Source organism: Sander vitreus, chromosome 1 (genome assembly GCF_031162955.1).
Source record: "Sander vitreus isolate 19-12246 chromosome 1, sanVit1, whole genome shotgun sequence".
Lineage (NCBI taxonomy): Eukaryota > Metazoa > Chordata > Actinopteri > Perciformes > Percidae > Sander > Sander vitreus.
This window is the reverse complement of record NC_135855.1, coordinates 12,372,582-12,394,877: the sequence shown is the minus strand read 5'-3', so window position 1 is coordinate 12,394,877 and position 22,296 is coordinate 12,372,582.

The following is a 22,296-nucleotide window of genomic DNA, read 5'->3' as shown; positions in this document are numbered from 1 at the left end:
AATGGAGAGGGGGGAGAGAGAGATTCAGCAGTTAACGTTTCCATTCGAGTGAAAGTAGATCAGCACATGGCAATTTTAACAGGGCTCTTTTCCACGGAGCAGACATCTGTGGAATGCATGTTGTCCTGCTGCTCTTGACGCAGCCGTTGCCTTTTGCTTGTTGCCTGAGTTTGACTTTAAATAGAAGGCAGAAATGATGACAAGCCTTTGAACAACAAGTGTGTCCCAACCAAGTGTGCCCTGCTGATGAGAACCATGATAAATCTCCTTCCTCATTGCCAGACCGTGCAGGCCTCCCTGCCTGTTCTGCCCGCTTGCTGTGACAGCCCGCATACAGGCTAACACAAGAGGTATGTTAATAATGCCAGTGCATGACATTTCCAAAATATCTCCTACAATACTCGGTTGTCCATTCAGTGCACGTCACCCGCTGCACCTCGACCTGTTGGCCCATCCTGCAGAGAGGCATGTTATTTTCAGTCCGAGCAGGGGGGGGCTTGTTCACTCTTCTCCGTCCACCTTTTTTCCTGGGAGGTGATTTCTGTGCCTACAGGACAAACAGACAACAGGGACTGTGCGACAGTTTGTCTGCAGCTGGTGACAGTAGGAGGAACATGCAGGCATTCGTTCCCAGGGTCACCCAAAGGCAGAGTACCGCAAGGGTACAGAAACCTGTGTGTGTGTGTGTGTGTGTGTGTGTGTGTGTGTGTGTGTGTGTGTGTGTGTGTGTGTGTGTGTGTGAGTGAGTGAGTCTAATTTTAGATATAGTTTGCATCATTTTCAACTTAGTCGTCTGGGGACATCTAAGCCGCTGAGGTTAAGAATTTGTTGTTTCTGATTTGGTTTCACAGCAGTTAGATATATCATGAGCTAAAACGGTTCCTGTCCTCACTGGGATCGGGTAGAGGTTAAGGTTAGGTAAGTATAGTTACGGTTAAATTTAGGCTTACCTATAAGGAAATGAGTCTAAACCCCAGAGCTAAACACAGCGGTGGTTTCCAACCTGTGGGTCAGGACCACCCAAAGAGGTTGTAAGATAAATCTCAGGGGTCGGGATGATTGACGACATAGATTGGAGGTTAGCTCACCTGGTAGAGCGGGCGCCCATGTGTAGAGGTTTACTCCTCGACGCAGCGGCCGCAGGTTTGGCTCCGACCTGTGGCCCTTTGCTGCAGGTCGTTCCCCTTCAAGCTGTCCTGTCCAAATAAAGGCTTAAAAATGCCCTACAAATAATCTTTAAAATATATATATATATATATATATGTTTATTATTTTTTGAGTGCATACCTGGAATATGAACATAACATAACAAACCTAACAAAAAATAAATAAACAGACACAACACACATCCTGAGTAATAACAATAACCACAGTCATAATTAAATACAAAGCAGTTTAACTTTAAGTACAAAAGTGCATATACATAGTAAAAGGAATATACACACAAGGTATACACATTAGTCTTTATCTTGAAATAATGTCAGTACAGGGTCTCAGATCTTATTGAACCCCTTATATCTTATAAAGTCTCAGTCTCTGCAGATTTAGTGTGTTTGCAATTTCTCTTAACCTCAAATCAAAACCAAACAGCCATTTTTCCATACTTATTGGCAAGAAGAAACAATATTGTCTGCAGCTCAAAATACCTTTATTTTTATTTATTTCTTTTACTTTGCTTTATTTTTTTTCTTTTGAATGACTTCATTTTTATCTGCTCACGCACCTATACATTTGAATAAATCAATCTGTATCTGAAACAACTGAGTGACTGTATGTCAACATCTGTGTGTGTGTACATTACATTAAAAACAGATAGGGATGTCAGGGAAGCACTACAGATGATTCTGTAGGCAGAATATTTTATGAGGGCTCTGATCCTTTATAGGTTTCAGCCAACTAACCCTGTATGTATGCTTTGCGTCCTGAAAGTCTCTGCTGCAGGCATCTCAGGTCATTTCATTTTCACTCAAGGCCTCGGCTGTTTACATTGTGTGTGTGTGTGTGTGTGTGTGTGTGTGTGTGTGTGTGAGGAGGGTGGACAAAAGATGTAATCACGAGTCTGTAGATGGCAGCAACACTCTTGGCCAATCTGTCTCAATAAAATGGGAAAAAAAAGTCTATTGTCTTGGCGGTCAAGGGCTGCCAACTGAAATTGAAATTAATTGGAATGATCCAGCGGGAAGAAGAAAAAAATCCACTGTAATCGTGAAATAAATCCACTGGCTACCAATAGGAGTTGTTTCACTGTCTTCCCTTGTATACCTGTGCACATATACAGGCCAAATGTTTGCTGTATAGACACACTCTCTGTACATTTTTGAAAATCAGTTGTATGGATATAAGTTTATTCAAATACACAACATGCAGAAATTGATAAATCCAGTATGAAAAATAGCTTCTACTTCACCCACATGAGGATCATGACTCTGGGTCAGGGATAAGCCTCATTATGCAGCAGAAAAAGCCACATCAAATGTCACTTCTATTCTGCTCACATGCTGAACATGACTGACTACGTTTGGCTATTTTTACACAGTTATCAACAGTGTTGAAGCGCTGACGTCACATTTCTTTTTGGGGTGTGTGTGTGTGTGTGTATAAGAAGGGTGCTGATTATGTAAGTCATTTACATTTCCTCCAATTTGAGAGTGACTGGCTCAGCGAACTGCGTGACTTTGAGCCTCGGTAGCTTTCAAGCTCCCCTCAGACTAATACTGAGGAGCTGCGTGAAATAAAACCTCTCACTGAGCTGCCTCTCAGCTTTTAAGAGATGTCACTGGTGCATCTGTTGAAAGAAAAAAAAGGAGCGTCTACAAGGATGCACATCAGGGTAAAGCTCCTGTGTGCTGACAAGAGGCTCACATGTGGCTCCTATCCCTCTGCATACAGATACAGCGCCGTACTCCATATACGTCACCACGCCTGTCACTCACTTGCTCACTCAGGCTCACTTTCAGCCCCTCGCTTGCTCCCTGAAGCGTAGCGCCTCAACATCTGGTTCTCCATCCTGCTCCTCTTATGGGTCACATCCCATTCAGGCAGAGGAGATCCCGAGTCCTGAGGTGTTTAGACCTTCTCCAAGGTGATTTGACCAGCTGGCTTTTGATCTTCCTCGAGGGGGTTAGAGTGGATCTGTTTGGGGGTTTGGAGGCTGTGAACCTTGGTCGTGTGTCCCGAAGGATGGCAGCAGGGGTACAGCTGTGGATTTGGAATCAGAAGGAGGTGTGGAGGCCATGGCTTTGGATGTGATACAACAACGCAGGTGGAACACCCCCCCAACCCCTACCAACATTTTTGTATGTTTGTGTGTTGTTTTTTTGTGTTATATGTGTGTATGTGTTTGTGGGACCTGTCTTGAATGAGAACCAGCAATGTGAGGGGTGGGCGGGTAAATGGGGGCGGGGGTGGGAGAGGTGGGCGGATGGTAGGGTGGGTTTTGGGAAGGGAGGTGGGTTGGTAGGGGTGGGTCGGTATAACCAATAATAAGTATTGAGGGAGGCATAGTATGTAAAAGTAGAGATGAAATATGGATGAAAGTCTGATTTTGATGAAATTCTGGAATTTATTTTTCATTGTTGTTGTTTTGCCCTTATTTGATGTACTTCCTGGTACCTAATCATGATGACCCACAGAAATTACAGTAATTTTTTTTTTTTAGAAATAAATGAACACCCCAAGAAACAGGTTACTCTGACATATAATCCAGTTAATATTCATGCAACACATTGTCCATGTGTTGTGCATTACAGTAGATCCTATACGGTTAAATATCCAGGTCTGAGAAACACATTTCTATATTAGATAGGCCATGAACAAAAACGGCAAAATGGTTTAATTTGGTGTATGACTTAAACCTACAGAGCATATGTTCAGTTTGAACTTCTTTCGCTGAGACACTACTAAAAACACTAATTTAACCATCAGATTAAGCTTCTTTGCATGAGTTCTAAGAAGCAAAGTTCTGCATTAGAAAGGCCATGAATTAAAAGGACAATATGGTTTTAATTCCCAAATGAAACCTTGACAGAACAGAGCATATGTTCAGTTTGAACTTCTTTCGCTGAGATAATGTTAATTTGACCATCACATTAGATTAAGCCATTACCTTTTTTTTTTATAGAAATAAAAAAAGGCCATGAATTAAAAGGGCGACGTGGTTTTATTTGATTTCCCACCGAAGCCTAGACAGGAGAAAGAATATGTTCATTTTGACCCTCTGAACGCTAATTAAAGCTTCACTACTTTGCAAAAGGTCTGAGAAACACATTTCAACATTAAAATGACATCGATCATTTACTAACAGACAATAGGCACTCTCTGTGATTGGCCAAAGTCTCCCGTCAAGGGCTAGATTTTTGAAAGCCTGAAAACAGATCCAAGAAGAGGTGCAGAAGTCTCTCAGACCACTTGAATTACAATATATTGAAAGGTTTTTATGGAGTTTTTGACAAACGACGCCAAAATAGACTATATACCCCAGCTTTAAATGCTCCTTTTATAAGTTTAAAAATGTTTTTACTTCTTAGGCTAAAAGCATGATTATACTCCCAAACAGACACGGACAGGTGGGGACACCACTGCTGCATAGTAGTTCTTCTGTTCATAATGTCTGATTGGTCGATGTGTTCCACACATGCACAGTAGATCGCTACGCTACCACTTGTAGTGGAGTGGCTACGCAGTTGCAACAAATTGGCAGTATGTGGGCGTTCGCACAGAAGCAACAGAAACCACACACTCTGATGACGACATTTTCGTCATGCAGAACTTAGCGGACCTTTGTGCAGACGCGGACAGTATAGTGTTCGGCTTTAAAAAAAACACTTTAGAACCCACTGCATTGTCACAAAGCTTAAAACAAGGACAGTGGTGAAGATGAATATTACTACACTGTATATGGATGAAGTACAGGTTGTTTGAATATATTACAGGGATAATGACAGGGCATTACCTTGTGTGATTATGCGTATTATAGTTTAAAATGTTTAAATGCTGCAGGTGCACTTGATTTATCTAACTGAAACGATCTCGACGGTGTTGAGGGTCAATGACGACCAGCGACATTACATGTGCATTAAAAGACTATCTAAAGTGCATAATAAAATGCTTATCGACATACTTGGATTAGACCACGAGGCTGTAGATGGGGATGTAGATATATTTTTAATATCCTTAACTTTCAATAGAAAATGTGCTCATGCAGGTAAAATCATAAATCAAAGAAGGACCACAAGCCCAGAAAAATACAGGCCCTGCGACACAAGCTATTGTGTTGTTATTGGAGCTTTGAGCACTGGGTGCATCTGCACTCAGTGTTTGCTTGAAGTGGAGGAGGTACATGCTGGTTGCTGCTTGGGGCTTGTGGATCTATAGTAGCCTATGTTTATAGATCTATTGTACATTTAGGTTTAACCGGCCATGCTGCAATCAAAAGAATAGCTATATGTCACAACACAAACCAGTAAACAATATCTAATAGGACTATCTATTTTGGTCTTAATCTTATTAAGAGTGACTCTCTGGAACACACACACACACACACACACATACACACACACACACACACACAAACTGAGGAACATTATCTAAACCCTGCTCATTCACAGATCAATACACACTCACTGTGATTACCTGTCCTACAGTACTGTTACGTTGAAAATCAGATAAAAGTAGGCTAAGTATCTCAATTACTTTTTAAGTAAAAGTACCAATACAAAAGTAGCCTATTCCATTAGGCTACTAGTAAATGTCCAGCATTCAAAGTCTTAAAGTGGCTATAATCGATAGGCTATCTATCATATCTCTAGTTTTGTACTTTTTGAAAAAAGTACAATTTTGAATAGGCTACATAGCTGTTAATGTAACTAAATCAAACGCACGTTTTTCAAAATGGTGGGCTGTTTGAACCTGTCGTGCTCGGTTAATCTGTCAACTGTACTATATTGTCGCTTCAGGAGTTTGTTTTGAAGAATAACCTGTTTTGTGGCTAACTCTGCGGTATTCTGCAACATGTTCAGCATTTCAAGCCGGAGGTAAAGTTGACTTTGACCGCCGTTGGGACCCGGTTGGGACTGTGAAGGACCAATAAGTTAAGGTAAGTCCGTTAACATTAATGCTACTAACGTGTTCGAGCTGACTGTCACTGTTATCCAGTGGCGCAACTACCCAGAGTCAGAGGGGTATGCAGCAACAATTTTGCCCCCCCCCCCTTTAAATAATAAAGGTTTATTTTAAAGTATATCAGCGACGTTAACGGTTGCCCGGTTGCCCTTGGCAACCAAATTGTGACAATTAAAAACCTAATCATCACCCCTGGTTGATGTGATTTGAGTGGTGAGGGGCTTTCCATCTCTGTCTGCACTATTTCTTCCCCCAAAAAGGACACAGTGAATAGGTTGGTCAACAGAACTTCAAACCATACTGGACATTTAGTTTTGTGTGGTCTAACTAATAGAACTACCTGATGTCATCACTGGTCTCATCTTTACCTGATGCTATCGCCGACCTCATGTCTGTCTCATTCACTCCTTGCCTGTGTTCTTCTCCACTAAGACATAATGTCAAACAAACATTATGTAATAGTTTTTTCATTAGTTTTTCCATATCAATAATATTAAGAAATGAATCTGTTGGTATCAAGTTGCTCCCCCTACACTTCCACCTAATGTTAGACCTACCTGTTGCCTTCCCCTGTCTTTCCTGATCCACCATCCTCACACCTGAATGAAATGAACTCACTGTTAAATATAGCAGCCTCAATTCAATTCTTAAATCAGTCTAGTGATGGCATCAGATAAGACAACTATTATGCAGTAAGGTTGTGCTGCTGTTGAAATTACATTCACATTTTGTATTTTAAATATTTATATATTTTTTTCATATTTATTTATTTTTCTTCTTGTCATTTATTGTGCATGCTACCTTATATTTACCAGTTGTTATTTTACCTTAATAAAATTGAGATATGTCATACATAGGATTGGTACCATAGGGTTTAACCAAAATCTAAATGTAGCTATCAGCAACATTGGTTTGCATTAAGCTAGCCGTAAACCCCACTTTAGCTGCTAGTGTTAGCAAACACTAGCTAGTCTGAGAACAGTCTGTTAACATGAATATTTGCAAGCCTCCAAGTTTGGCAAATCTATGCATGATTCAATGATAAACCAGAGTTATAGCATTAGTTATGTTTTCCAGATTCTTGTCATTTATTGTACATGCTACCTTATATTTATCAGTTTTCAGCTCAGCAACCTTGGTTTTGCATATTGTAAGCTAGCCGTAAACCCCACTTCAGCTGCTAGTGTTAGCAAACACTAGCTAGTCAACAGTCTGTTAACATGAATATTCGCAAGCCTCCAAGTTTGGTAGCAAATCTATGCATGATTCCATGGTAAACCCCCATTTGGCTGCTACATTCCCAGTGTTAGCAAACGCTAGCTAGTCTGTTAACATTAATATTTGCAAGCCTCCAAGCACAGAGGTCACAATTTAAATCTTACCTGTTGCCTCTCACCATCCACTTATTTAACTGCTGTCCCATCCCTGGACATGTTATCTCCTTTTCGCTCTTTCTTTTTCTATTTTTAGCCCCAATAGCTGTTTTGCATATAGCACATACCCACTTTTTGCGGCACTGCTGTTATCTTTGTGCCGCTGGTAAAGTTGGTGGTTAGCTAGCTAATATCAGCAACATGTATTTAATGTACCTGCTCAATTGACATCTACATATTGTAGTGGAGTAGAATTATAAAGTAGCAGAAAATGAAAATACTCAAGTAAAAAAACAAGTACCTTTAAAATTGTACTTAATTAAAGTAGGTTACTTGAGTAAATGCACTAATTTATTTTCTACCACTGCACTGTACTATAATAGACCTTTTTCATGGCAGACACGTTGACATGCCATAGTAGGAAAAGCACAGGTGTATTCAAAACCATTAATGATGGCTGCATTCCACTTAGGAGAGTCCCTGGTATTGTGCATGCTGACTCACTGAAATAGCTTACTGGAACACTTGATGGAACTGAGCCATCGTTAAGGTTATTAATTTCAGCTGTGCTTTTCCTACTATGACAAGTCAAAATGTCTGCTGTGAAAAAGGGCCATTAGTGATGCATGAATGTGTAAGCATTTATTGCAGCTGATAAAGGTGTGGCCAATTTGAACTACTTTATATAGCCTACTGACGGGTAACTTAATCCATAACATACATCATAATTTATAGGTTGATTTATATTTTGTATTAAAAATCTGAATCTGCAAAGTAACCAGGAACTGCCCAGCAGGATAATGGCCACACATGGCTTTCCTTGATCATTTAACTTAACACACTTACAAAAAATATTGGTTAAATTAAAGATGACATGGCACGGAAACTAGCTTCAAAAAGCCCCCAAAAAAAGAGTTAAATGCGGGTCTACAGAGCTCCTACCCCGGCTTGCTGACGAGCTAGCTGCAGCTAGCTTTGGACTGCTAGCTAGCTGCTGCCCATCGCGACCGACGATGTCCTCTAAAAACATGGGCTACGTGTTATATAAATCTTTACTCAAGTAAAGAATATATGTTAATACAAAATAAACCCTAGATTTATGTCTTATATTTGCCATTATGAGCCAGCTACAAAGAACTGGTAATCATCCAGACTTTTAAAAGCTTTTGAAATCAGCACCAGTATATGGGGATACCCTGTTTACCACATAGTGGTACAGATCGTGTGGACTGGAGTCGGGCAGACTCTGTGATTTAATGAGGTCCGTGAAAACGGAGGGAGGAAGAATTAAGTATTAAGTCGGTATCCAATCCTGCTCTCTCCAACTTCTCCAAATACTGCTCTTTGTGAGCACCAGATGCCCTACCTTGACTGATAACGTCACGACAACTTGTTGTTCAATAGAAGCCATAAAGCCATAAATACAGTTTATTTAGTGTTATGTATTTCAAACTGATTGAAACTATGAAACCTTCCGCTCGTCTACTACACTGTTTAGCTTGTTATTGCCGTTGATTTGCCATCATCATGGCGTCGTCACGTGGTCGTGGTCACGTGTTTAAAGGGTCTATATGAGACTGACGAGTCATCCAGGTCTGCTAGTCAATTTATACTTTTGATTATGACGGGATTTAACGCGTTGAAGATAGCAGGTTTAGGTGTTTACGTGGCAGCTTAGTTAATGTGACGTTCCCTTTAATGTGATTATTATTAGTGCATATAACCGCAACAATTTAACCGAGAGTCTTGTAGATCTTAAGTATATTGCCTCACCTGGTTGTACCTCCTCCAGACTTTCCTCCTCTCTCCGATTCAGTCAGGGTGGAATATGATAATGCATAATATTTCTGCAGATTTAGCTTTTTTGTTTTATTTTTTTCCTTTCCTGCCTGAGAAGCCAGGAACTGTTGAGGCTTGTGCCTCCAATATCAGTGTGTCATTGATGGGAGGAAAGAGATGGAGAAAAAGGTTGGGGTGCCGAGCGTGTGTGTGTGTATTAGAGGTGGGGGTTGCGAGTTGCTGGGGCGTAAAAAGTCCACTACTATTTGTCACCGTCAACTGTATGCCTGGCTGTCAGTGGAGCCCGCCTGCGTGCCGCAGCAAAGGCCTCTGGGAGCCCTGTATTCCACTGCGTGCATCTGCCAGGCAGGAATCTGAATGCCTGTTGCTACCTCTCATGGACTGTATGCTCCCTCTGCATGGGGAAGTTTGTTTGTGTTTGTGATAGAGAGGGTACAACCCAGAAGACTCTCAATGGACCTCTACGACCTGCAAGGCTAGGGTCATATAGCCAACAGGGGTAGCTTAAGGGCCTGAAACACCAAGCTACTATCAACAGACCACTATTAGCTGTGCAAGCCAATACAATATTATTTAGTTGACCACACTGACGTAGGGTTTGCTGATGTTGTTTTAAGACTTTGTGTTTGGACAAATGGTAGAATTGACAAATTTTTTTAGGAGCTGATGATTAAAACATTACATTTGTTGCCTAATAATAACACTGGCATTTAGGCTGTGCCCTCATTATTATCATATTTCTCTAGACATTTTGAACAGAGATAGTACTGCGTGACAGACCCGCCCAAGAGTCTGTTTATAAAGAAGTGTTTGCGTAAATATTCATGCAATGAATGGATGTCATATTGTCACATTGTTTCTTGTCACATTGACACTTTGCTTTATGAGTTTTGAATAATTTTCAATTTACAGGTTTCCACACTGTTGACCTTTTTCTGTACAAGTTGACATGCTACAAGGCTACCAAAAACTAGAAAACTAGTAGGCTGTCTCTGTCGGTTGCAACCAATGACTGTATTACAACCATCGCCTTTCAGGTCTCAGCTGTTGGAAATATGAATGCAAAAGAGGTGTGTGTGTGTGTGTGTGTGTGTGTGTGTGTGTGTGTGTGTGTGTGTGTGTGTGCATGTGTGTGTGCGTGTGTGTGTGTGTGTGATGTAAAACAACAGGCAGGAATGGAGACGTGCAGCAACATCTCCTGTACACACACACACACACACACACACACACACACACACACACACACCTAGGCCAGTGCTTCCTGTCCCCATGATGAATCTCTCTTGACACAGGTCATCAGCTCAACATGGTAATGAATGAATGAATTCTCCAGCATGCCGAAGTAAACGATGATTACAAGATGGGTCTAAGATGTCTTAGTCAAGCTGTCTCATGCATTAAGGTTACATAACTGAGGGAATGGAAAAGGAGATGTATTGCATTCTGACTTTTTACCCTTTCGAGTATTATGGAGGTGGCAGATAGCTTCAAAGAGTATCATTCAAAGGTCATTATGATTTATTCTTGTGCTCTTTTTTTTTCATTCAGAAGAAAAATATTTTGAATTAAAATAAAAATAAAAAATACAGCTTAAATATCGATAACTTATTTTGGCAAATCATTTCATTTTTGGTTGAATAAAATTCCAGAAATTTAGAGAAAAATGCCATTAGTCTTTTGTTCGTAGATCTTGAAAAGACATTTTCAAATAATATTTTTTCAAAAGCCCAATCCGATGAAATCTGTGGAAGAATGTTTGGCCTTTTGCTTGATGAATGACTGAAATTATTAATCGATTATCAGAACTGTTGTGGATTCATTTTCTGTTTATTTATTTCATGTTTTTACCTTTTTAGTGTATTTATTTTTAATTCAAAGGTCATTAATACACATTTGTTCTAATCTTTTATGTTTTTTTGTAGTAGTGTTTGCCCCTGCCTCTTTATCAGAGTCATTTAAACACCTACTGTACTGTATTTATGGGAAATTTGAAAAACATTGGACCATTTGTTTAAATTTTGGTTATGATTCATAGCTGGGACTCCTGCCATTTTTGCAACGTGATGGCAGATCCTGTAGGAAAATTTGCAAGGCCAAAAAAAATCTGTTTAACTTAAAATATAATTGAAGGACTGACATCTTTTTGTGTAACAGCAAACTGGAGAGTTGTTCAGCAATAGCAAAGTCCTTGCCACGTTGTAGGTCAGCTTGGGGTTCCCCAATGTGTCAGACTGTGTCTGTTCACATCCCATTAATTTGCTGGTAAAGTGCCTCAAACCTACAACAACACCTCTTGTATCCTGTTTGTCCTGACTTTAATGCAATTGTAGTGCTTCATGGTCATTATCTGTAAGGAAGCTCTTGTGCCACGTGACTGTATGCAGCCAGGGAAGATCCTCGCTTGCATGTGCACATGTGTCGTCTGTTTGCTCCCCCTGTCGCTTTACTAGCTGGGGGGTTGAAGCTGCCAGCTCTGACTGCATGCAGCGCCGCAGAGAGAGAAGTGTGTGTGTGAGTAGGAGTAATATTGAGTGGGAAAAAAAACATAACAAGGCTCTGTGTTTAGTGTGTATGTGTATGAGAGAGAGAGAGAGAGAGAGAGAGAGAGAGAGAGAGAGAGAGAGAGAGAGAGAGAGAGAGAGAGAGAGAGAGCAACATGGTCACAGTTTCCCTAAATCCAATTTTTATTTCATTCCTGGACTCCTTCCAAACAGCAACTGTGTTAAGGCCAATACTTCTGTTTCAGACACACAGTTTGGACAATCTGAAAGCAGCTTTGAGAAGGTTGTGCATGGTGGGTCTGCCCACTGTGTTGCCCGTTTTTTGTGCGTTTCCAAAACAGTCACTTTTGTCAGTCAGTTATGTTCACTCCTAAGGGTACACCATTCTCCTCTGAGCTGGGAGAAGAATGGGGGTAGAATGTCACTCTTGCCTGTCTTCAAAACTTGAGAGCCCTGTAGCTGATGTGGTATTAGCTAAAGTGGTTAGCACACACCAAATGTTTTGGCTGATGACGTAGATAGCCCTGCCGATTTTGACCAGCTCACCCGGAGGCTGAAGGCAGGATACATTCAGAAAGCCGTATCTCACTCAAAACAGCATGGATGTTTTCTTTCCAAGTTTGTATGCGTGTGGAAGCACCAGAGACACAAAATAACACCACAAATCCCAGAAAAAGTGTTTTTTTTCATAATATGGGCTCAATGAAAATGAATAAGGATCAATTATTTGTAATCACATGCATATATATGTGTTCTGAGGCCAGATGAGATATCTACTATGTCTACGTGAGAAAATGTATTGAGTTTTACTGGAGTTATCATGTTATCATACATTACATACTTTTATACCAACATTTAAACCAAAAACGTGTTATTGTGTGATTTTGTCTAATGTAATGCTTAAAAGTACAACACATGCACCGCATTGAATCAAATTAGCTTTTTTAATTTAGTCATTTTGCACATATTTTCCATTTAAATATTCTCATTGATTCTGTGATATTAGTAAGGATTTATACTGGTCTACTTTGAAAGGAAAATCATTTGGCTTTTTGCCTTTATTAAAGGCAGAGTTGGTTATGTTGAAAAGCTAGCAAGATTTGAAAGTAGCATCTCCTCGGGGCTCCGTCTAAGCCCCCCCCCCCCCACCCTCGGGGCTCCGAACCACACAGACGTGCATGGGCACCGCAGCATCTGTGCTTCAGAGCCATCGACCTCAGGCTCGTACATACAGTAGAGTACACGCAGCCGGGCAAGGAGGCATTTCATTGGTTCTTTTCAAGGGGACCGCAAGGCAGTGATTGGTGGGCGTTTTCTACAGGATTACAGCAGCTACAGATACAAATCTTTTTCGCTCCCTTTTCAGAGCCCATAAGTTATTTGTTGCTGTAGGGTCCAAGTAGCCTGGGAAAACCCTGACGAACTTACGGCAAATTTGAGATTTGCTTTGCAAGTCCATCTAGCCAAGAGCCCATTCAAGCCCATTTCCAATTTTTCCAAATCGAGGCACCAATCACAACCGCTGAGGCGGGCTTTACATGATGACGATAGCGCAGCGACGTTGAAGCAGGTTTTAGGTCTATCCAATTGCGCCCAGAGGCATTTGAGCGGCGTCCGTTTGGAAATGGGCTGTGAATGAACCTTCCCCAGTCCCACTCTTAGTTACAACCTAGAAGGGTCTGGTGTCAACCAGGCTAGGGTCCAAGACCATTTCAAACAATATATTAAAAAAAGTGTATATTGGAAATAGTTACCATTCCTGCCTTTTAAAGAGTTTTCTGTGGAGATAGGAAACTTAGGGGAGAGATAGGGTGCTCGCAGGGTGTGACATGCAACAAAGGTCCCCAGCCTGAATTGAACCTGGGACCTAGCTTTAAGTCACTAGGCCACAGATGAATGAATTCCTTTCCCACATCGTCTACCATCTTCTGACTCCGTCTTCAAATATAGCAGCTCTAAAAACAACTAGGCTTTTCCAACGTATTGTCTGACCTCCTCCTCTAAATTCCTTTTGTTCTGCATTTATATATACATTCATGGGCAATTTGTTGTTGGCTCATCTGAGTGCATCCTCCTCACCCCCATGTTGAGCAAGAAAATTACTTTCTAGGAGTGCACATTGCACCGAATCATTTAGTCAACAGTAAAGTGGACTCACATGAAGACATGCAGTGTACTGTATGTATGTACACAGCGCCTCAGCGAAGCTTGCAACAGCGTGTTTGTTATATATAGACATTGACATCCATGGACAGCTCATTATGATAATTCATTGGTCCTGAAATGAGAATGTGCTCCTCAGATGCTGAGGCTTAGCGTGCCTTTCTCGGCAGTTTAATGTAAGCTTTAGCTCAAAGTGTTCTGGTTATCTGGAGAACAGTATGAACTGGGGACCAGTGGGTCAACTGCTAGAATATTTTTGGGTCATGTTAGTCTGAAGTGATTTGTTGTTGTCTTGTTCTTGGGTTCCATGTTTTAGTTTTAAAACTGAAAAGGTCAGTTGATTTGAGAGTTTAAGAGAAGGCCAACAAGACATCAAAATAAAAGGAAAACTGTTATCACAAGTAATATTTCCTTTCATAATTCTGTATAGGATGTGGGAAAAGGAAAGTGACGGGCCATTTTTCGCTTTTGAAATTAAAAGAAGCTGCCAGCGGACTTCACTTTGACATTTAGGAGTGAATCAAATTTCATGTTTTATTACTACTGCAGGCATCTTTCTGCCCTCTCACTGCGGATAACAGGGATCATCCAGAAACACACATTTGCATACACACATTCAAAAACCTACAAACCTATCATCCTGCAGCCACACCGCAACAGTTTAGCAGGATGGTTATTAAATGACTGTAATTTGGGTGGATTGGAGCAGCCAACTAATGATATCTATTTTATTTTCTCTAAGCCTGGGTACTCAGATGTAGGTCACAGGGTGATTCATCGCAGAAGTATCCTTGCAAATAAAAAAGACAAAAACAAAAAAATGACAACATGGAGACGTTAAATGTGTGGGAGCTGCATAAGCCAGTGTAATGCCTCCTTCCATCTCTGTCTCTCTCGGTATCTCCCTCTGTCTCTCTTGGTCATTTTCATTCTGTTTGCAGCTCAACGCGCTCACCATTTGTCCACACAACTCTGTGCAGTCATCCTATCTGCCTTGACAAGGAGGGTCTTGCCAGACGCTCATTTGGAAATGGGTTAGGGCTGCATCAATGACTCAATTGAGATGCATCTGAGGATGTTAGTCTTGGTCTGGGCTGCTCCAGTTGTGGGTGACGTGGCTATAGCTTAGATCAGAGCAGAGACGCTTTTCTATTCGTTCAGACGTGCTCATTAATGTCAACCCGACGTGACGGCAAAGACAATTTGCAGTACTATTTTCTTCCCACTTTGATCCCTGTTGTGCTGCCCTGTCAAATAAGTATTTGTTTTCAGAGTAGTTGTGACAGCTGAACTTTTCCCCAACAGTAACATTCATTGAATGTTTTATGCACATAGCTGGTGTATTGTGGTTTTGACAAATGGTGATATCTGGAAATCTTTAGGCGAATGTCGTAGAAATGAGGTGATGTGAAACCTTTTTCAGGCTACTTACTGTAAAAACCTTTCTCTGTTACTTGATACAGTAGGTACGTACACATCCACAGTCCTACTCTTTACTAGTTTACTCCCAGGGCAGTTTTGTCAGGTTGAGTGCCAAGCAATGATGTAACTAGGCGCCCGGCCTCACTAACTAACTCTCAGTGGCAGGGAGGGAAGCCTACACACAAAGCCTCTGAGCTGGATGGGACTTCGTGGTATGAACCTGTCAAAGCAAAACTCTGTACATTTTCAAGGTTCACTCAGTTTTCACCATGAAAGGTATGATTTGGGGTTGAAATTTGAAATAGCCACCAAACATAGAGGGACATATCAAAGAGAGGGAAATAATACATATGTAATTCTGATAATCAAGATATTGTTTCTAGTATTAATTTATCATTTATTAAATAAACAAAGTCAAAGTCAGATGAGATTCTGCAACCAGTGGCAATCCCATATCTCCACAGTCTGGGACCGAACTCTATCCTCCAAGATGACAACGCTCGCCCCCACAGGGCGGGGTTTATCAGAGACTACCTCCAGAATGTGGGAGTGGAGAGGATGGAATGGCCTGCCAACAGTCCTGACCTCAACCCCATTGAACACTTGTGGGATCAGCTTGGGCGTGCTGTTCGTGCCAGAGTGACCAACACAACCACGTTGGCTGACTTGAGACAAATGCTGGTTGAAGAATGGGATGCCATCCCACAGCAGTGTGTGACCAGGCTGGTGACCAGCATGAGGAGGAGGTGCCAGGCTGCTGTGGCTGTGTTTGGTTCTTCCACACGCTACTGAGGCTCCTGTTTGTGAAATTAATAAATTGTTTAATTACCAATATGTCTTGTTTCTTCAAACTTCAATCATCCAATCCACCAAACACCAAACGAGTCAATGGCAGAATAAGCTGTTTGGCATTGGCAGAGAAGATTTGGCAAATCTTTTATGGGCGCAACCCACTGCGCAATCTCTGTTACCACAGAGAAATAATCTACCAAACACAAATTTCCTTTCTTTTTGTGCTAAGTTTATGTGCACAGTCTACGGTATGAAGTCTGCAACTTATATAAAATATATAAATAATGAAGTTCAATTTCAAGTTTCCAAAAACCACCTCAAGCTATTGTGTCCCCAACGGGATTTAATTAACATTGATGTGAATATTGTTACCACAGAGAAATAATCTACCAAACACAAATTTCCTTACTTTTTGTGCTAAGTTTATTTATTTTCTTCTGTTGGCCTGTTTTAGTGGAGCAGGTGGGGCGGTAAGTAAGGATCGAGATGGATGGAGAGCAGGTTATAATTAACTATTACTACTGGGCTCATTGTTGGAATTTTAGTTTACCGGCCTCGACTATCTTTTATCATTCATTGTTTTATTTCACTGTAGTCAAGTGACAAAATATAAATATGTTTTTGTAAAATGTTTTTTGAAGTAAAATAAAGTATATAGGGTAGTATCTGCACCCCGAGAAAATGAATTGGGCCTATACTACAAAAGAATCCACTGATGTGATGGGAGAAAGATTGGTTCAAGTTAAAAATACCCAGCATTATACTAAAACTCCTCCGAATCACATCTATGATTTGATACATACAGACAGAAGTAGCAGCTACCAGGTATGTATTAGGACTTTTTTTGGGGATTATCAGAAATTTCAGTTTATTGTCAAGTAGGTTTTCACATACAAGTTTTTGTCTTTCTTATTTTGGTGCGTAACAGTCACAATGAAGATTGTAAGAGAAAAGAAAAAGCCACTGCAACTCTGATGAAGCATGGTGGCAAAACATGTCATTGTAGTCATTGTTTTGTTATACCGCTGTCGGGTAGATACAGTAGGATACTTGTTCTTTGTATTTGGAAAATCTGCTTGAAAAACTAACTTACAGTACGTGACTTAAACTTTTTTTTTTTTTTCATGTCACACTGTTTACAGAAAGAAGTGCTGCAGTGTGTTCAAGGTTAACATTTAGAAAAATAGGACTGGGCCTTGAAAGCATTGTATAATTATATAATAAAATATTATAATGAAAATATATTAAAAGGCTTTTTACAGAATGTGGTTTTCTAATTATTTACTTATAACAAGATAAGGTTTTAAAGTTTGTACTGAGGGCTTGTCTTGTTTTTGAAACTGTCGACCAGCATTGCTGCCACAGTACAACATATGATTAATATACAATCCAATGAAAGATTTTTATATATGAATTAAAATGCAGTGTGAAATTGAACAATTCCAAACTGAAATTACTGTAGTTTATCAAGACAGATTAAAAGAACCATAGCAAAGGCTTCAGCCTATTTAAATTACATAATTATAATTTACATTACTGTTGACTGTTCTCCAAAGCACACCCCAGTGTTTCACATTTCTTTTATGACACATTTTTCGGACCTTCCAGGTTTCCACTGGTTTCCATTAACAGTGTTGTGAACTCGTTAAAAAGGTTTTTGATGAACAGTGAACTAAACGTATCAGTTTGCAACTGTGCCGGTGTTATGTTGAAGACTGCTTCCCCATTGATATGCATTTCCCCCTACCTTTATCTGAACCAAACCCTAACTGTGAAGGGTTAGGGTTATGGGAAACAATATTAGACCGGAGAACAGACTTGGACACCATACCTCTTCTAAGAAAACAAACCAGAACCCCTGAACCAGACCGAACGTCAGCAACATTGGCAACAGATTAAAAAAACGGAACAAATTAACGTGAACTAGTTAATTTTTTTATTAATCAGCGCAGACATTTAAAATAAATGCGCTTGCAGCTTAACTTTGACAACAATAACACTTAAGGCGGACTTCAGGCGGCAGTATGCAAGAAAAGAACTAGTACGCATGTATGACGACGTGCCGTCTGACCACTTAAGGAAGCAAAAATCATAATTCAGACAGAAATCAACAGCTCCTGATGTAACATGTAAACAGGTCCATCTTTATGACAACAGAGCAAATCCAGACTCCTTGGCAAGATCCCCTTTGAAAGCTCTGGAAGAGCTAAGTGAGCCTTGAATTGGGATTGTCTTCTCAAAGTACAACATTAAATGGTCAAGAATGAACACTCATCCTTAACCTTCAAAAGCACAGTGAAATAACAAAAATACTTTGCATCTGTGCTAAACGCCAAATATATGTCCCAAAAAGATTTCTGAGTGTATTTCTATAAAAATCCCTCTCTTTTCTCTTCCTGTAAAACATTCCTGAACTCAGGGGTGTATACATACATTTATCCAATCACATTTATCTAAGCCCATCCCTTGTTCTCCACCTCCTGATCCGACAAAGTGGGTGAGGGAGGTGTGGGTAAAGGCCAACAGTCCTCTACAGCTCCACATTGCTGTTTATTCACTACTTTTGCTTACTTTTGATAGCTCCAATTCCTTTCTTAACTATACCCATGTCACATATTGCATTTCACTCGGAAAATACTTAACAATATGGAAGATAAAGATGCTGTCTGTTTCACTGTGACTTTAAGGCAACACGGACGAGAGGTTCAAAAAGAGCTATGGATGAAACAATAACCGCTATATGAACTCCATCATGATTAATGCTAGAACTGTGAAAACAACACACTAAGCTTGTACATAAAACTTGTTTTGAAAATCTAGGCGAAACATATTTGCAATTCTAAAGCTTGTTAAAATGGGTAGCAGTAAACCTCAGGTGATCTGTAGAAAATTGACTAAAACTTGCAAAAACAATTGTATGGTCCATTAATTTCTATTTTACAAGAAAAACATGGGCCCAAGGCAAGGTACAAAATCACTCTTTGATTAATATCTAATAGTATAAAATAGAATCACACTGTATTTCTGGATAGTGTGGCTATTCAGTAACTGAAACAGAACTCTTTTGCCTTCAGGAATAACAAATGAATCCGCTCGGGGTCCTAATTATGATGAGGAATTTTGAAATTCACTTTATTGATAGCTTGGCATCCTTCTTTGAAATATCACTGATGTTCAGACCGAAAGCAATTAGAACACTGTATGAAAATGGATGACTGAAATACAGTAGATAAACCTTGAGTTCTATGTGCTTCTTTCTCACGAAGTTGACTTTCCATCAAGACGAGGGTGGAATTTTTCTGGCCATGGTCAGGGAGTCAACAAACACAACAACAACACAGTGTGTCTTCTGTTTAGGATTGGGCATCGAGAATCGGTTCCTACTTGGAATCGTTTTTAAAATTACGATTTCAGTGGAATCGTTTCTGTATTGGAATCGTTTGGAAGATTGGCTTTCAAATCCAATCATCGGTTCCAAATTTAACATGGGCAAGTTTTGGTTTTCATAGTGGCCAGGGGCTTGTTGTGTTGCAGCCGTGGAGCACAGTAAGTGGCGCTCTAGTGTGGCTTTATTTTACGTTGAAAAAACTTGGTAAAACCATAAATCACCAGTGAATCAAAATAAAATTCTCGTCTTATTTGTGAAATAAGCATGTAACCCGTTTCAACTCCACCCCTCAAAGAATTGAAATCGAGAATCGACAAGAACCGGAATTGAAAGGAAGAATCAGAATTGGAATCAGAACTGCTAAAATCCAAACAATGTCCAACCCTACTCCTGTTCCAGATCACATTTCAGCAGTGTTTTGTTTCATCAGAGCTCCACATTGTTGTGCAATAAGACAATCTGTGGGTTTTGAGATGCTGTCAGAGAACACCGCTTGCAGATTGATGAAACTCGTCACTGCTGGACATCTGCCTCTTGTCACTTAAGCGTCCCCTCCTCCCAGTCTAATTTTGTGGGGTTGAAACATTATGTCACACACATTATTACAGCTACATTACAGCCTGATAGACCATTTTTATCCCGCTGTGATCAAATTAATCTGGATGGGTCTGAAACAATGAATGATGATATAACAATCTGGGCACCGGCCACTTGTCCTTCCAAAAATCTATTGGTATTTGGCCAGAACAAACGCCTGCACAGAGAATCCAATGTGGGGTGACGAGACACTTCTAAGTTAACAGGGTTCTGAGGCAGCACTGCAGAGAAAGTTGTGTCAATTGTTGGTTTGCATTTTGAAACAAATGATAGTAAATGTTCTGAGAATGTAATTTGCATGTGTGCAGTATATGTGTTTACAGCAGCATTATTCTGTGGTGCAGTTTTCAATTAGCCTTCAGGAAAACCTGCGCAAATACATTTTTACGTTTAATTTACAGAATAAATTCAGTTAATTATGTTCCCTTTTGCTGCAGTAGTAATTATTTTATTTATTGTTTTATTGGTCACTACAATATTGACATATTACCATAAGCTTCTTACTGTATTGCTGCACTAGAGTTGCCTATTCACACATACAATAGATATGAAGCAACATTAGCATTTATTTAGAGTCGTGTTTCTGGCCAAATAGAGAATGTAACGGTGCCAAAATATCTGATTTTTTAGCAGCCAGCCTCCCTCTCATCCACAGCCACTATATTTTACACATGTGACTGGCACTGATTTGACTGGATTCGAACGCTTCGCTGTGAAGCTAGCGCTAATGGGATCTCCGTTTGCAGAGGCTGTAGGCCTCCCGGACTCTCCCGGTGACCATGCTGCCCCGGGGGACCTGCAGTGCAGCGAGAAGCCGCTGCTAACGGGCGCGGAGCTCTGCCGGTGTGTCGACTGCTGTCTGTCAGTGTGGCGGGCTGCGCTGCCGTCTATCAGTATTAAATTGAGACAGTTGCATAACCTGTGAAAACGTCTCGTTGTCACGTTAAATAGTTGTCCAATTCCGTGTTTTGGTACAGTTGGTTTTAAAGTGCTCATATTATGCTTTTTGGCTTTTCCCCCTTCCTTTATTGTGTTATATATCTTTTTGTGCACGTTAATGGTTTACAAAGTGAAAAAGCCCAAAGTCCACCCCAAAGGGACTTACCACCTTCCAGCATTTAATTCCGTAACGAACGTGCATCACTTTGTAACACACGTTATAATGCTCGCCTAGCTGCTAGCATGGCACGCCCTCATACTCTGCAACTTTCAACAAAGATGGAACAGAAGTGTGATGCCTCACTCTGTAGCTAAAACAGAGAGCTCAACACACAAGGTGAAAAGAGGTGCAACAATGTGCAGTACAACGAAAATATGGTGTTTTCTGAAAATTAAACTGTGTAAATCTATTCTGATATAACCTCTAAATACAATTCTGAACCTGAAAATGAGCATAACATGAGCACTTTAACACCTAATGCGAGCCGTACAGGAGTACACATGAAAACCACAGTTGCGATCGCTTTAACGGCATTGCCTCCGTGAACAAGCTGTAGAGGCGGTGCGTAGTGTAGTCGAATATGAAAGCCCCCTTCCCTTACTGCATTATATTCCATTATATTTTATATTTGGAATTATTACCTGCAACCAGAATTTTGTGTTTTCCGTGACATAAATTAAGATGTTTTCACCATAAAATTGTGCCTGAAAATATTTAAGAATGGAGTCTTTGACTCTCAAAATTTCTTTCTTTCTTTAAACCAATTACAATCGTCTTGGGCGGCGCTCAAAACCGGACTATGCAATGGTGCCTCTGCAAAATAGCCTCAGGAAGGAACTTGTTTTAGTGGAACATGTTTACGTTCAAAGGTTGTTTTGGGCGTGCAACAACTCTGATTGGACAGATAGTCTAGCTAGCTGTCTGGATTTACCCTGCAGAGATCTGAGGAGCAGTTAAAAGAAAACGGAAGGTAATGGACATCTGGCCGAAATGAGGGTCATGCGGTGGAATTTTCGGCGGCACCTGAACAATCCTGGAAATGAAATGTCGTCAATATAGACTAGGGTTGGGTATCGTTTGGATTTTTACGATTCCGATGCCCAACCCTAACCCCTAACGATTCCGATTCCTAAACCGATTCTTGAAAGGCTCTTTTATAGAGTTTTTTCTTAATTGAAAATGATTTCCATCTAACAATAT